Source organism: Herpailurus yagouaroundi, unplaced genomic scaffold (assembly GCF_014898765.1).
Source record: "Herpailurus yagouaroundi ecotype Mexico unplaced genomic scaffold, PumYag 159, whole genome shotgun sequence".
Classification (NCBI taxonomy): domain Eukaryota; kingdom Metazoa; phylum Chordata; class Mammalia; order Carnivora; family Felidae; genus Herpailurus; species Herpailurus yagouaroundi.
The window spans coordinates 2,841,617-2,858,732 of NW_024412400.1; positions in this window are offsets into that span (position 1 = coordinate 2,841,617).

A 17,116-nucleotide genomic window follows, 5' to 3' on the forward strand; every position below is an offset into this window, starting at 1 on the left:
GGCGATTCCCTTCTGTCAGAACTGTCTGACCCTGTCACTACCACTGCTGTCATTGTCATTATTGTTATTGTGTTGGAGACAACAGGGGGGAGGGAAAGGAAATCTGGAGTATGACCCAAATCATTATTGAGAAATAATGGGAACATCTAAAAAGAAAAGTTAAAGCAAAGAACGTAAGGACTCCAAATACACATTTTTGTGTCTCGATGGTTAACACAGGGGAGAATTAGTATGTGGGTGATAGAGTCAATCATTTAGAAGGCACCTTAACTTGGAAGTTGAATTTCCTGAGGGAAATAAGGTTATATTAGCCTGTCTCAAACTTGAGCCTGAATTCTTTAATTCTGAGGCAACAGAAGTTATTCTGGGGGAAGATGGAGGTTAAGTCGTGGTAGGCAAAATTCCAAGATAGCCCTTATGATTTCCTGGTGTTATGCCCTATATGATTTCTTCCTTTTGGGTGTGGGCAGACCTTGTGTCTCACTTCCAATGGAATCCCTCCCATAATTGTGCGACTACAAAGTAGCCGTATAAATGGCAAGGGTGAAGGAATTTTGCAGAGGTGATTGAGGTCCTGTCAGCCGACTGAGTTTATCGTGGGAAAGATTATTACGGGTGAGCCTGACCTCACTGCGTGGGCCTCTCAAAACAGGGCTTAGGCCTTCTTTGAAGTCAGAGGCTCCAAGCAAGAGAGTCTCTCTCTCCATTGTTGGCTTTGAACAAACTGCCACGAAAGCCTCAAGGAAACGGCTTCCGTCAACAACCCAAAGGGAATCTGGAAGCAGATTCGTATCTTGTTGAGCTCCCAGATGAAATCACAGCCCTGGTCCACATCTTGATTTCAACCTTGAGACCTTGATCAGAGAATCCAGCTAAGCCATGCGTGGACTCCCGACCCACAGAAACTGAGATAATGAAATGACTGTTGTTTAAAGTTTATGTGATTTATTCCATAGCAACAGGAAACAGATGTAGAAACTTATTCTTAAATACGGCAGCTGGAGATCTGCTGTGCACGGCAGCCTTTCTGGTGGGAGAGTGGGACAACGGAACCGATGCCAATGGTGTCACAGACGCTTTTCTGCAGCCAGCTAGATGCCATTCTAGGCTTTTCTTATCTGTTTGAGGATGTCTCCTCAGGGCTGTGTGGCTAGTATGTCTCATTTCTGATCCTGGAATTACCACCTGTTTAGCCAGCAGGCTGCTTTTCCTTTTTGGTGGCATGACAAACGATGTGACTCACCCAAGACCACACTTTCAAAGTAACGACTAAACTTATGTTAGGATTGCGTCCATCGCTTTATCTGCTTCCTGCCTCTTGTTGCTCAACTAGTTTACTTTTTTCTTAATGTTTATTTGTTTTTGACAGAGACAGAGCATGAGCGGGGGAGGGGCAGAGAGAGAGGGAGACACAGAATCCGAAGCAGGCTCCAGGCTCCGAGCTGTCAGCACAGAGCCCGATGCGGGGCTCAAACTCACGGACCATGAGATCATGACCTGAGCTGAAGTCAGACGCTCCACCGACTGAGCCACCCGGGGGCCCCTTAACTAGTTTAGTTCAAGTCAAAACCATACTTGTTGAGCATTTACTGTATTACAGGCTTCCCTTGGGGTAAGGACAGGAAGTGGGGGTGTTATTAATTGGATAATAGAATGGGGGGCAGAATCAAAGTCGAGGGCATAGAGTCCTATAGAAATTTCAATAACCATCTACTCAAGTAGCTATTACAGATGGCAGATGCTCAAGTGTTATAATGGATAGCAAAGGGTTGTGGCTCCATAATTCTCAGATTGTGCGACCTTACAAAAATTATCTTCATGGGCTTCATCTGAAAAATGAGTTTAATAATAATGTCAACAAACATAATACATAAGGATAATGATAAAGATAATAATATTGATGATATGTCTTTGAGAATTGTATGGGGAAAAATACACACAATCCTGGTATTAGAGTAAACACTCAATATATGCTACTATTATATTATTGTTAATGAAGAAAATAAATAAGGGAAGGCTTCCTGTACAAAACAACCTTTTAGCTAAGCCGAAAGTTATTGCTAGGTATTTAATGGGGGAAGATATGGGAAGGTTCCAAGCAGAAGGTCTTTGTCAATGATGAGTTGGAAAGTCAATGGCGAGTTGGATGGACAGTGGCTTCCTGTATCTTTCTATCATATCTTCCTTACTTTCTTTGAAAGAACTCAACAGTTTCTTTCTTTCAGAATAGCACTTGGATTTCAGAATGGCATAGATGCTGGTTTCCAAGTCCCCATTAAGTTTACTTTTCTTTCTGACTGTATCTGGGAGTTGAACCCTGACACTTAGGAGAATAAGGACAGTATATGGCTGGTCCACACTTTTCAGAGCGTTCTGGGAAGGGCCTGCTTAGAAAGGTATTATGCTGAGTGAAATAAGTCAGAGAAGGACAGATATCATGTTTTCACTCATATGTGGATCTTAAGAAGCTTAACAGAAGACCATGGGGGAAGGGAAGGGGGAAAATAGTTACAAACAGAGAGGCAGGGAGGCAAACCATAAGACACTCTTAAATACAGAGAATAAACTGAGAGTGGATGGGGGGTGGGGGAGAGGGGAAAGTGGGTGGGGTCACTGAGGAGGGCACTTGTTGGGATGAGCACTGGGTATTGTATGTAAGCGATGAACCACGGGAATCTACCCCCAAAACCAAGAGCACACTCTACACACTGTATGTTAGCCAATTTGACATAAATTATATTAAAAAAAAAAAAAAAGAAGAGGAATCAAATTCCTGCTCTCAAGGTAGCTTAAAATTTAGTGGCAGTAACTAGGGTATAATATTTCTGGGCTAAAAATGTTTCCCCTGCTAATCTATCAAAGACTTCCTCATTCTAGGTACTCTGGAATCATCTTCATGTAAATACGCATATTCAAAAGCGTATTTCTAGACCTAAAACAAAACTGAGTATTAAATCTCTAATCTTGAACCATAATGAGAAAACAAAAAAAGGAAGCAAACTTAAGAATATGTGGGCCCCAGCCTTTGGGGAATGGGAAGATGCACAGTCGTAGGTGTGGAAGCGCCCATTAGTGATGAATTTCATTAAAAAAAAAAAATCGTAGATAGTTCTGCAGAATCAAGTGTGGCAGGGTAAGTTTCCTCTCCCCTCGCCCCGTTCTTGGCAAAGAGGCAGTGACTCCTAGGACTACATACAAGTTCTGTCGAAGGAGAGGGTCAACAGTATCATGAGAAGGAGCTTGTAGCTTTTCCAGTTTGAAGACTCTGGAAGCTTTAAGCCTCCTCTTACAAATGACAGTATGCATTGCCCTGTGGTCTACAAGGGTAAACCCAAGACCCTGGGGCTGGAGGGTAGAAACGGAAACAGGAAGGAGAAGGGACATTAGAGAGAGGACATCTTGGGTGTTCATATAAGGTGAATTATGTGGGGGATGAAGAGCAAATTGGAGGGAAAATAGAGCCATGCTTTGCCCATCTCCTGAATCCCGGGATTGTTTATGGCTGCCTACTTATTCCCCATTATGGCCTCTACCTGTGCACCTCTTCTACGCTGTTAACAAAGCTCTGGGGTTAATTTGAGGTTAAAATTGCATGAGACTGCTGCATGTGGCACAGTTTTGGCCTCCTCATCAGCATAAGAAGATTCTGGGAGGAGTGAGAGCTGTGACAGCTCCTTGTTTCTTCAAACCAGTTCTGCTAGAGAGCACCGGCAAAGTCCCCACAAAGTCCAAAGTGTTAGAGTCAGCTCGGTGCTCACTTTGGCTGATACTGATGCTGGTTTTGTACACGGAGCATCACTTGATGTTTGCTCCAAACGTTGTACTTAAGAGTCTTGCTATTTGGGAACGACACAAACAGGACTCAAATGTCTGTCACGATGCCTGATGGACCTGAACCAGTTAAACTCTTAACACCTGGATCGCTTGTTGTTCTATATGGTTGGGTCTCAACCCCCTTCCCTCAGAGGGCTGACCACAGTTTATAACTTGTTTATTTATTGCCTGTCTTGTCTAGGCTGTGAGTTCCTTGGGGACTGCGCTGTGTGTCTCGTCTACTGCTTTATATTCACAGTCTAGCCCACAGCCTGGTACTTTCAATGCATATTTGCTGAAGGGATGAATGAATGAATGAATTTCAATGGCACCTTTCTGAGTCCATGAATACGTATGGTTTCATGTCTGTATACCTCCAGGATCTGTAAGGTCACTGTGTTCTGTTTAGTATGTTTGGACCACAGGAATAAGGGCCTCTCTGGGTGTTTGTGTTGACACTCCTCCTCTTGTGGACGTGGCTGCCATTTTCTCTCTCTCTCTCTCTCCACCCTCTGTTGCCCTCTCCTGTCGTAGATGGTCTTACTGTCCTTCTCTGTAGCCTGCTTTTTGGTGACCATGTCATTGGAGAGCTAGAGGCTAGCGATTATTTTAATGTTCACACTTGTTCTGTCTTTTTGGTGCGAGGTGTGGGGTGGGGGTAGCTGTTCAGCAAAAGGAGAGAGATGGCTTCCAGCAGCACAAGTGGGGCAGCTGTAGAGGAGGGCAGGAACAAGAAGGGATGCCCATCTTTCATAAGTGATATGCGCTAGGGAATTCTTCAGCTGGAACACCGTGGCCTTGGTGTTGCCCAAGGTGGACAATGCACGTAGCATCTGCCAGTGAAAGAAACACCATATTTCTCTTTGGGAGTGTGCTGTGAACTTCCGTTGTGGGGTTCAGGTAGAACTCGGCAAATATACCCAAGCCTTACCGAGTATTTTCCGGGATCTGACATATTTGGACACATCTCAGCCATAGGTGGGTTGAAACCTGAAGCATCTCTTCCTTTGGGTGTCCAAGGTATGCCAGGTATATTAGCCAGCATTCTCCAGAGGAACAGAACGAATGATATACATATGTATGTGTGTGTGTGTGTGTGTGTGTGTGTGTGTGTGTGTATGTGTGTGTGCATATATATATATATACAGCTACTGTCCAGGCATCCCTTAGCCCTGTCAAGTTCACACTTGAGTGTCTAAACTAAAAATTTATCCACCAAACTGGGTCCTACTGCAAGTCTGGATGAAAACAGAATAGTACCTTCTTCGTGGTCCCAGGAACCAGACCCACTGGGCAAGCGGGGACACAGCCCTTCCTCCCATACAGCTTCTTGATGGAGGAAACTTGGTGCCAGCTTAGAGGTTGGGTTGGGGTTTATGGCTGAGTATGTGTTTGCATATCAGTTGTGCCGGAGAAGAGGGAGGTGCCATCCCAGTGTTGTGATGGTGGCCCAAGTTGCCTTTTCTTCCTACTGTAAGAGTAATGCTGCTTGTCATTTATAATTAAACATAACTAACAAAGTCATTCTGACCGGCAAGAGACTGTTGGAGGAGTACTGTTCTCTGAGAACACCGAGCTGGCACTGAACCGTTCGTCGGCATTGTTGTTATTGTCTTCCTGCGGTTATGATCATTATTAATAATGATGATCATGATCATTAGGCATAGGAAGAAAATAATGATAAAATGGCTCTAATTAGACATTATAAATACATCATGTTCTTATCATTAGTTTGTCTCGTATTAATTATAATCACTATAACAATATGAACTTCTGCTTGAGTTTGTCTTCTATATGATCAAAGCACTGAAAGACATGATCTTGTTAGCTTTTATGACATTCTAGCAAAGGGAGTGAACTTTTCAAATTATGGCCCTGTGTGGAGTACGTATGGACTGAAAAACTCCAGAAACCAAAAATAAAATGCAGCAAACTTAACAGTGGGGAGGCGTGTCTGATGAGGCATGAAGTCTAAGGTGAAATGGATTTCAGGAAGTTCACTTCTACTTTCCATGTGAATTTTGCCTCTGCCGTTTCCTAGCTGTGTGACCTTGAGAAATTTGCTTTGCTTCTCTTGACACAGTGATTGATAGTGGTTTATCTCCTATTGCAATGAGAGGCAGCACACATTTCCCTGTTTTACTCCTTCTTTAGTTAAATGACATGACTCAGTGCGGCCTGCAATAAGGTCCCAAGCTGTGAACTCTTGGAAGAAACCAGGGGAATATTTACTTGGCACCTGTCACAGAGTGAGACACATGGTTGGTTTGTGCTTAATGAATGTTGGTTGAATGTATAAAGACATTAAAGGAAATCACTTTATATAATTTACATATGACTTACATAATTTATATCTAGAAGAGATTTTAAATAGATTTTTAAAAGTTTATTTATTTTGAGAGAGAGAGAGAGAGAGAGAGAGAGAGAGAGAGAGAGAGAATGAATGTGAGTGGGGAAGAGAGAGAGAATCCCAAGCAGGGTGCAGAACCCAGTCCAGGGCCTGAACTCATGAACCATGAGATCATGACCTGAGTCCAAACCAAGGGTTGGATGCTTAACCAACTGAGCCACCCAGGTGCCCCAAGATTTTAAGTAGATTTATTAATTTCTGGTATATAGATAAGCTTCTGAGATGGCGGAAGTCAGATCTAATCTGCCCTTTGCCCCAGTCAGTTGCCACCCTTGGCCTCTGACTCTTTACTTCCCTCAGCAACTCCAAGTGCTGGGTAGAGACCCTTGGAGGCAGTGTGTGGGAGGGAATGAGGTCCCTGGGCTGTGGTCACCAAAATCGGTGGACACATGAGTGAAGATGGCCCACTGATGCTTGCCATGGCAGTTGTCAGCCCAGCGGGCCACGCCTCTGCCCATCCTCCTTCCTCCCTTCCTCTGTGGCTGAGCTCTCCCTTCCGGGGCTTGCTGCCCCTTTAAGGCCATTCTTGAGCCCAGGCTCGACCTCACTTAACTCTCCCCACATGCAAACATCGTACACCATGACTTGGACCTGGGCTCAGAGGATCTCCTGTTGGGGGGGAGTCCTGAAGTTGGCTAAAAATGGCACAGCCTCTGAGATATGCCAGCACCCCCATTCTGCATAATTTACACCCTGATTGCATCCGTGAGACGTGCTGACAAAAGTAAGTTCAGTTTTGTTTCAATTCTCGGAAATTCCTCATTAGTAGGGACACATTAATGAAGTCTTAGTTGTCTTTTTAGAGCGCTAATCACGGAGACTAAGCACACTTCTATCTGGCTTCTCGTGCTCGACCTCATTTGCCCTCACCAAGGTCAGCAAATTCCCAGTGTCCTCACATTCAAAGGACGCTTCCGGGCCTGGCCGCGAATCCTTCTGTGCGGTTGTCCGTGCTCTTGCTTTCCCTTCCAGGCTGTTCTCAGAGGCCGTGTGTTTGAGAGGAGGCGGGATCCTCTCTGAAAAGAGGCACCCAGGGCAGCGGGGACTGAAATAAACCCAGGGGAGCGAAATGGACCCCTATTACCAGAGGCCACCGGGATTTGGGGCTGTTTGTCACAGCAGCTAATGTGTTACCCTGGCGGCTGTAGACAGAAATTCCTGGAAAGTGGTTGTTGCCCAGATGCGAAGCCAAGAGGGAGAGTCATCTCTCCCTGGCGGGGCCACACTGCCTTCCGGCCCCCCTTCTCCTCTGCTGATGACCCCGGCACCTGTCTGGCAGTCAGCAGCTCGCACCGACTTCCTTCCACGGCTCCCGCAGATGAAAAAGTGGCTCCGCCAGGGCCAGAGTCAGGCCCGACACACTCTTCACCCACTTCTCCTCGGCGTCCCCTCCCGCCCTACGCTCGCTCTTGAACTTCTCCATACGGTGCGGGGCCATCGATCACCTCCCCGATCTCTGCCTGCGGGCCGGCCCCGGGATGGGGGCACGGCCCCCGGAGCACGGGTGTGAGCTGGCCGTCGTTTCAGGCTCACGAACGCTCCGCAGGCTCCTTTGCCGGTTGCCAGCTCCGGGCTTCGCGTGCTGGAAACATCTTGAGCAAAAGGTCACGGAGAGCGTCTCGGCAGTGTCCCGCTGGCCGAGGACATGGGGCTGCCGAGCGCGCCATCTGCCCGCAGCCTCTTGGAGGTAATTGTATCAGAATCTCTCGCGTCCTGGAACAAGGGGGATGTCAAATGCACTTTCCTTCTTCTAGGAAGGTAATTTTCATTTTCTCCGTTCACCGGGGCCGCATATGGTTACTGTCTCCAGGTGAGAGAGAGAGAGAGAGAGAGAGAGAGAGAGAGAGAGAGAGAGGTGGGGCAGCGCGTGGGGCGAAGGAAGGAGAGGGGCGCAGTGGGAGCTGGAGGACAGTGAGGGAGGAGGGGCACATATGCTAATTTTGGCAACTTTTAATTAGACGATAGGCTGGAAAAATTTCATTATTATTCTTGCTCAGCTTTCCGACTGCAGAGGCTTGATGTCTTCTTTATTAGTGTAATAGTCTGAAAGCATTTTCTTTTTTTCTCCATTGCTAATTTGCATTAGGGAAAGGCAAAGTGTCTGATACTCTTGCAAGGAAAATATTTTCAAAATTTGCTGAAAACAGAGCTTTCCTACTTTCCCTCCCCCCCCTTCCTCTCCAGCTATTGCTTTTTCGTTTGGGGTGGGCGGAAAGGGGGATTCAGTTCTAATAATAAAAGGATGGCTAACGAGACTCTTCTCTGGCAAGAGAAATGCACAGTAAGTCCTCACTGGAAACAGTTTTTAAATGTGGGGCTCCTCAACTCACCTTTTCTGGGTCACCTTTCCTGAGATACAGGGGTCTTCTGGATTCCTCTGCCTTTCGGTGGACATACAGAGCCCTTTTGGAAAAGAAGGGAAAACAACATCGCTCACGGAATTATTTATGGAATTTTTATAACAAAGGCTATTGACCAAGACCGAGGGCCGGGCAGCTGTCTGGATGCCCTTGGGTCAGGTAACAAAAGGCCTGTAGACATGAAACGGTGTGCTTTGAAACATTATTTCCATTGTTCTCACAGCAAGTATACAAATCAGATTTTTTTAAAAAAAATTGTTTTAAATCATTTTGCAGTTGAAGAAATTGCATTTTGTAAAGGAGAAATGATTCGCCCAAGGTTGACTAGTCAGTGGGTGATGAACGGGCTTTATTTTCTTGGGATTGAGGGAGGTCATGGGACTTTCAGTTTTAAAAGGAAGACAGTGTTGGGGCCCCTGGGTGGCTCAGTTGGTTGGGCATCCGACTTGGCTCAGGTCATGATCTCATGGTTCGTGGGTTCCAGCCCCGCGTCGGGCTGTGTGCTGACAGCTCAGAGCCTGGAGCCTGCTTCAGATTCTGTGTCTCCTTCTGTCTCTGCCCTTCCCCTGCTCATGCTCTGTCTCTCTCTCTCTCTCTCTCTCTCTCTCTCTCTCTCAAAAATAAATAAACATTAAAAAAATTAAAAAAACCCTCAAATATGATGTAAAATTGGTAAGGATCCAGAATTTTGTTAATAAAAAGGTAAGTATCAATTATAATACCATAGATGAAACCCTGAGAAGGTTTTAGAAAAGATAGTTACCAGGATGTATTAGAGTAGAACCATATTCACAGGACATATACTCTGGTAATGGACTAGGCATTAATTTTTAAGAATTTTTTTTAACGTTTATTTATTTTTGAGACAGAGAGAGACAGAGCATGAACGGGGGAGGGTTAGAGAGAGAGGGAGACACAGAATCCAAAACAGGCTCCAGGCTCTGAGCAGTCAGCACAGAGCCCGACGCGGGGCTCGAACTCACGGACCGCGAGATCGTGACCTGAGCCGAAGTCGGACGCTTAACCTACTGAGCCACCCAGGTGCCCCTAGGCATTAATTTTTAATAAAAAAAATAAGCCAGCAAAGGGGCGCCTGGGTGGCTCAGTTGGTTATTCACCCAACCTTGGCTCAGGTCATGATCTCATGGTTTGTGAGTTTGAGCCCCATGTCAGGCTCCTTGCTGTCATCACAGAGCCTGCTTTGGATCCTCTGTCCCCCACTCTCTCTGCCCCTCCCCCACTTATTCTCTCTCTCTCTCTCTCTCTCTCTCTCTCTCTCTGTGTCTCAAAAACAAATACACATTAAAAAAACAACATGAAGCAATATGCCAGCAGGGGATATCAATTTCTTTTTAAATTTAGTAGAAATATTACAAAATCCTGTGCAAGAAAGCTAAACAAATAAGCATGAAATAGTTCTCCTTCAGGAACATTTCATATCTTATCATGGTTTGGTCTTACATTTCAATGTAGCATTAGGTCAAGCATCAGGCAGAACCGATTGAAATATCTTTTAGGTCAGAAATAGTTGAGTGTAGGTGATTTTATATGGCCCACCCTAACCCTACTATTCCCATCTTGCTGAGGGAGAAATGGAATTTCTTACTGAGATGGTGAGTCATTGGAGAGACAGGGTAGGGAGGTACCTAGCCCTTCTGATTCCCAGCACAGCGCTGTGTCTATTTTTCCTATTTGCAGCTCCAGTTCCAGTGGCTGTCACAGAGCAGAAGCGTGATTCATCCACGTGTGGGTTTTGAAAAATGGCCACAAATTTGTTGACCCTCTTCCCATCAAGAGGCGGCATCCATGTCCTTCCGCCTTGAATCTAGATAGTCTTGCCATTAGTTTGACCAACGGTGTGATGGAAATGACACCACGTGAGCCCCAAGGCTAGGTCATAAAAGGCCGTGCGGATTTTGCTGGCTCTCTGGGGAGGCTCATTCTTGTGACACTCCTCTGTGCAGCCCGGTCACCCCACTCTAAGAAGCCCAAGTCGTACGGAGAGGCCACATGTGGGTGCTTCCACGTGTGGGTGTGCACGTGGAGCCCAGACTTTGAGCCATTCTTGTTCAGATACCAGACATGTAAGTGAAGGAAACTCCAGATGAGTCGGTCCCCGGCCATTTGAGTCTTCTCAGCTGAGACTCTGGACACGGCACAGCAGAGACAAACCATCCCTGCTCTATTCTGCTCAAACTCCTGACCCACAGCATCCATGAGCCTAATAACATGCCTGCTGTTTAAGTCACTAAATTTGCAGGATGTTTGCTGTTCGGCACTAGGTACCCGAATACCGCGGAAAGGATGTGTACTTCTTCTCGTCCGGGAAGTCAAGCTTCATTCTGGTTACAAAACTGCCATGGGAGCCCCTAAGATAATGTGAGTTCCAGCCCGCTGCTCCCCTGCCCATTGGAGCTCATGCTTGTCATTGGCTGTGCAGGAGCATAAGCCATGCGTGTCAAGGTGACACTGCCCCCGATGGGCTCGATCTGAGGAGGGCTTCTGCCTACTGTGGGGATCTCAGTCCGCAGACACTTGGGCTTGCCAGAAACATCTCTTGTTATATTTAAACATTTTTCATCATCCACGATGTTATTTAAATTCATTAGTTAGCTTATAGCGCAGTATTGGTTTCCGGAGCAGAATTTAGCGATTCATCACTTATATAGAACACCCAGTGCTCATCACAAGTCCACTCCTCACTACCCATCACCCATTTAGCCCATCCCCCTACCTCCCTTCCAGCAACACAATATATGTTTTTAAAGGAACAATGCATATTCATTACAGTAGGAACTGAAAATACAGATGAGCCAACGGAAGAAACCAAGACATCTGTAGTCCCAGACATCAGAGACAATTGCTGCTAACACCTCCCAAACCTCCTTTATTGAGCATGAATCACATGACCCAGTTATAAGTGTTTAATTATAATAAAACTCATAGACATATGTATCATACTATCACATCATATATGTATTTTTCTTTTTACCAAAATATCGTTGACATTGTTCCGTGCCTATATACAGCTCTAATTTATTTGTACTGATTGCACAAGATTCACTGTGTGATTGCGCTGTAATTTATTGCTTCCCTTGTTGATGGGTGTTTATACTTTTACATACGTTTATTGTACATATCATACTGTATCACCTGAGGATAGTGCTTAAGTGATTTAAGCTGGCTGTTGGTTGATGCTTTTCTTGTTTTGTACATCCCAGGGACTTTGCTAACAGGTTGTCCCTTATTCTCTAGGTCTGTTCTGCCTGCCCCCAACAGATCCATAAACACACACACATACACACACACACACACACACACACACACACACACACACGGGAAAATATGCATAACACACAGGGAAATTCCACAGAAAATGGGATCTTGAGATTTGATGCTTTCAAAAGGAAGTTAGGGTTTTTCTTTCTCAGACATTGTACAGGGTTAAAGCAAACATCTCCTCCAGGAAAGAAACGTTTAAAGATGCTATGGAAAGTAGATTATGCCAGACATGAAAGGTTTTGCCTTCCCTTACTGTTGTATTTGTAAATATATCCCCTATGGTTTTTGCAATTAGGAAATGTCAGCATAAATGTGAAATAAAAATGGTCGGGGCAGCTAGTTGGTTAGATTTTCTTTTTTTCTTAAAAAAATTTTTTTTTAAACATTTATTTATTATTGAGAGACAGAGAGAGACAGACCGTGAGCAGGGGAGGCGCAGAGAGAGAGGGAGACACAGAATTTGAAGCAGGCTACAGGCTCTGAGCTGTCAGCACAGAGCCCGACGTGGGGCTCGAACTCACGAAGTGCGAGATCATGACCTGAGCCGAGATCATGACCTGAGCTGAAGTCGGATGCTTAACCAACTGAGCCACCTAGACGCCCCAGTTAGATTTTCTAAAATGGAGGACATAAAAGGGACATAAAAGGGTATTTACATAGATAAAGCTCTCTTCCTTCTTCCTCTCTTTCTTCTTCCCTCCCCCTTCTCTTTTGTCCTGCATCGACTCCTCCCCCTCCTCTCCATCTTCCCCTCCTCCTCCCCTCCTCCCCCTCTCCCCTTCCTGTTCTCCCCCCTCCAGCCTCCTTCTCCTTCTCGTTTTCCTCCTCCTCCTCCTCCTCCTCTTCCTCTTCCTCATTCTTCCTCTTCCTCCTCCCCTTCCTCTACTTCTTCTCCTTCTTTTTCTCTAAGCAGAAGATCCAAAAAGACTCCCTTGCTTTTTGTTAACTGCAGATCAGTAAAATATGGGCTTTTCTTTTCTTGACATTGCTTGCTGGAGTCACCTGGAAACTTTTCACAGGACAGTAGCAATGTTGCTCAGAGGAAGCACTTTGGAAGATGAGGTTTCTTTACTGGGAAAGAAAAGAAGAGTGAATGGACCTATCTCTTGATATGGGTTGGACCTCCCCTGCTACCTTTCCTACTCCTTGGTGTATTTCCACAACTTGAGGTGTTAATCTGGAACTGGTTGAGTGGATGGTTTTTGATAGGAGATTAGGTATGAAGGCAGTTGGACTTTAGGGGCAAGTTGGGTTTTGCCATCAGTCTGAGTTGAGTTAGACTCCAGTTCCATCACTTACTTATGTTGAGAACTGGGGTGTGATGGAAACTCTTTGAACCTAAGTTTCCTATTTTGTATGATGCAGACTGCACAGGGTTGGCTTTGTGAGGAGTGTAGAAGATAAACACAAAGTGATTGGCACACGATAAACGCTCACAAATGTTAGTTTCCAACTCTGTCCAAGACTGCCATTTTGAATGTCGTAGTGTAATGAACTGGGGAAATAAAATTCACTGGAATTCTCCTGAGAAAATGAAAGGTATCTTTAAGGGAAAGCATTTTTACAAGAGCTTAGGGCAGAACTAGTTACCCCTTCTTCCTCTACCCCAAGGGGCCAGGGTGTGTCCTAAGTCTGTTTCGTGTGCTTAATGGGAGACATTGTTTCATTGGTTGTTCTAGACGTGCTTGCGAGTGAAACCAGGAATCTGTGAGCTCTGGGAGGTAATGTGTCTCCATGTGTAGCCCGAGTCTACCACCAGGCTTTCCTTTGGAAACTGGTAAAGGAGGTCACGGTGCTATGGATTTCAAAACAGCGAGGGATTCAGAGGCAACAAACAGGAGAAAATGGACTTTTGAGTTTCTAGACGTTGTGGAGAGGCATATTTATCGTTATGGACAATGGAACTGGGAGTCTGGACAAGTTCAGCTGAGTCTCTTGTGCATTATTTGTGATTGTTTCTATTTACAATCTGTTTAAGATATTGGAACAAGATTGATTTAACCAAATTACTATGAAATATAATCTTTAGGTCTGACTTTTTTCTGCCCCCCCCCCCCCCAGATTTCTAAAAGAATACTTTGGACTTCTAACATTGTTATTGCCTTATAAAATATTTAGTGGCCTTCTGCACAAATCCTGGTGCTTTGCTCAGAAATAACATAGCTGGCAGCAGGGATAGGTCAAAGCTGGATGAAATCTAAAATTAATGCAAGAAATGTGCTTGTTTTCCCAGAATATAATTTCTTTCCATTCTGTCCCAGTTTTTCTCCAGATCTTAGACTTGTGTGCTTATCTGCAAGTCTGCATTATTATGCATTTTACAGTCTGCGATCTTTTCTGTTCAAGGACACAGGCTATACGTCAAGAGCGAGAGTTGGATTCCAAAGCCTGGGCATAGACCATCCAGGATTGGAGCTAGAGAACAGATTTCAGGTGGAGCAGCCACTGGGGGAAGTATTCTAATACATATAGATGGATGGTCAAATTTGCTGCTTCCTCTTGGACCTCACCATGTATATATATAACACAAATTACAACTGTTCTTGATATTAACAACCTTATTATAAGTAATTATTGGAAAGAAGGAAAATTAGCTTTATGCTAGGCCCTGCATTAGATGTGTAAATATAGACTATGCATGTAATAAATTTAAGTGCTCTTAAAGGAATGTAGAAGAAAGCTTTAGTTATAAATAAAAATCGGGGCGCCTAGGTGGCTCAGTCGGTTAAGTGTCCGACTTCAGCTCAGGTCATGATCTCGCGATCCGTGGGTTCGAGCCCTGTGTCGGGCTCTGTGCTGTCAGTTCAGAGCCTGGAGCTTGCTTCGGATTCTGTGTCTCCCTCTCTCTCTGCCCCTCCCCCACGCATGCTCTGTCTCTCTCTATCAAAAAATGAATAAACGATAAAAAAAAATAAAACCCATGTTTTTGGAGTGCCAGCTGATAATAAGGATATCATTAAGATTAGACACCAGACAATCAACTTATGGCTTGCAATTCCAGGAAAAACTGCTAGAATAATAATTCTAGAACAGAATTTTAGAATGGAACTCCTTTCGGTAAGATGTTACAGGTTCTGCAGATGCTACTGGATACTGAAGCCATCAGCCAGAGAAGGTTGCTTGAGGAAACGGAAATGAATAATAACCATTATGTTCCAGGTACTTAAATAGAAGTTCTCTCCTTGAATACTTATCATAATTTTATGATGTAAGTATTATTATTTTTACAGATTAAGACATTGAGGAAAGGAGAGATTAAGGATTCGTCTAATCTCATATAACAAGTGAATGCAAATGGGTCTAGAATTCAAACCATGTCTGTTTAGCCCCAGAATGTATTCACTTTCCAGCAGGCAGGTGCCTGTAGGGCTTATGCATTTGATTCAGAAGATGTTTTGCTTCAAAGTCAAATGGAGAGTTATTTGAATATTGCAAGTGTGGTGAAAAGAATGGGACTTTCCAAGGTGTTTTCAGATAGAATGTTGAGAACAGAGATGGTGAGTTGAAGATACTCCAGAGGGGCTGGCTGACTTCCTACAGAGGGTTTGCAGAGTCAGAACAGTAGTGGGCGATCCCAGAAACCAAACTTGCCACTCCCTCAGATTTGATGAGGTTCAGGGAACTGACTCTATACTATTTATTAATTTACAAAGTAAGATTTCATTTCCTGTGACCGTAGAATGGTGCCTGATGCCCAAGAACGTTTTTCTTGGCGCTGAGATAATGGCTATATGTCTTTGTAACTGGGGGGTGTAATAGTGAGTAGACTCAGAAGGAATGAAATTGAATGACCATAGGGGAGTATTTTCTCTAGGCTACAAATGAGATTATTCTGTGTTTAGTGACCAGAACATTCTCATCTGCTAGATTCTTGTTCATTAGTGCCACTTTTCCTAGACTCCATATAGATCTTATTCCTTTTTTTAGATTCACTAATTAAGTTGTTTAAATAAGAGTTAAAAATTATGTACTCTAGTTACCTTAATTGGATCCCCATGAAGCCCTGAACTTGACTGCTCTGAATGTGGGAAACCCAAGGCCAATCTCTTCCATCAGTGTAAATCTCCGATGTCACACTTATTCCAAGGTTTGAAGTTAACTTCCTATAGCCACCTTATAGACCAGCTACAGGCACATATGACCCTTCTCCATAGAGCTGACTTAGTCTGACCTGACATTCAGCAATGAAGTGGAATTAGGAAAATCATTAGCTAGCGATTGGATTATAGGGAGAGAAAATTAATATTAGATGAATTTGGGAAAAGATTTCTGTAATAAGAATTAATCAAAGAAGAAATGAAGTATATAGGAAGGGATGGCTATTGAGGTTTATTTTGAGCAAGAGAACTCACTAAAAGAAATATTTCCTGGGAGAGAAGCTATGGTTCTGAAATATTTTCATTTAAGGATGACAATAATTTGAAGGGCTCATGTAAATTAAGCATCACTATTTTTAAACATATTTAAAAATTTGTTTTTTCAAATGATTCAAGGGTAATGTGGCATGGTTGGAGTTCCATATATCCCAATTATGGTGTGTTTATCTTTATATAACTGACAGATACCTAATGAGCACTAACTATGTATGAGGTGACTGCTAGGCATTATGAATAAACATAATAAGATGGTTTTTTGCTTTAAGGGACATTTGCTTTAAATCCCATGATGAAATACTCTAACACAGAGTGATGACAACCGAGAGCCATATGTGCTCTGTGCCCAGGGGGCGGCACATCTACTATTCAGAAGCATTGTGGTAACATCTTGGAGGTCAAGAGCTGTGTAGGTAGCATTAACTTAGGTCAGGGAAGTTCATCAGTGTTATTTACCCTCTAGGAGAGGTAAGATGTTCCCTTTAGGCATGAGTCTTTGGAAGAGTCCTCAAGATTCCCAAGAAGGTATTGTTCTTGTTTTTAATTTGGCTGCCTTTGCAGGGTTATAGCTCTACACTTATATGGAAGCATAGACGCCTGTGTTCAAGTACTTTCCAGGAGAACGTTCTAGAATCTACAGCTGTCCAATAGTTATTAAAATCATAGCTGAGAAATAAAGATATAATGCATAAAGGATTGCAGTTAATTTCTTCTTTTGAAATCCAAATCTTTCTTTTTTCAAAAAAATTTTTAATGTTTTGATTTATTTTTGAGAGAGAGAGAGAGAAAAAGACAGAGCGTGAGCAGGGGAGGGGTAGAGAGAGAAGGAGACACAGAATCCGAAGCAGGCTTCAGGCTCCGAGCTGTCAGCACAGAGC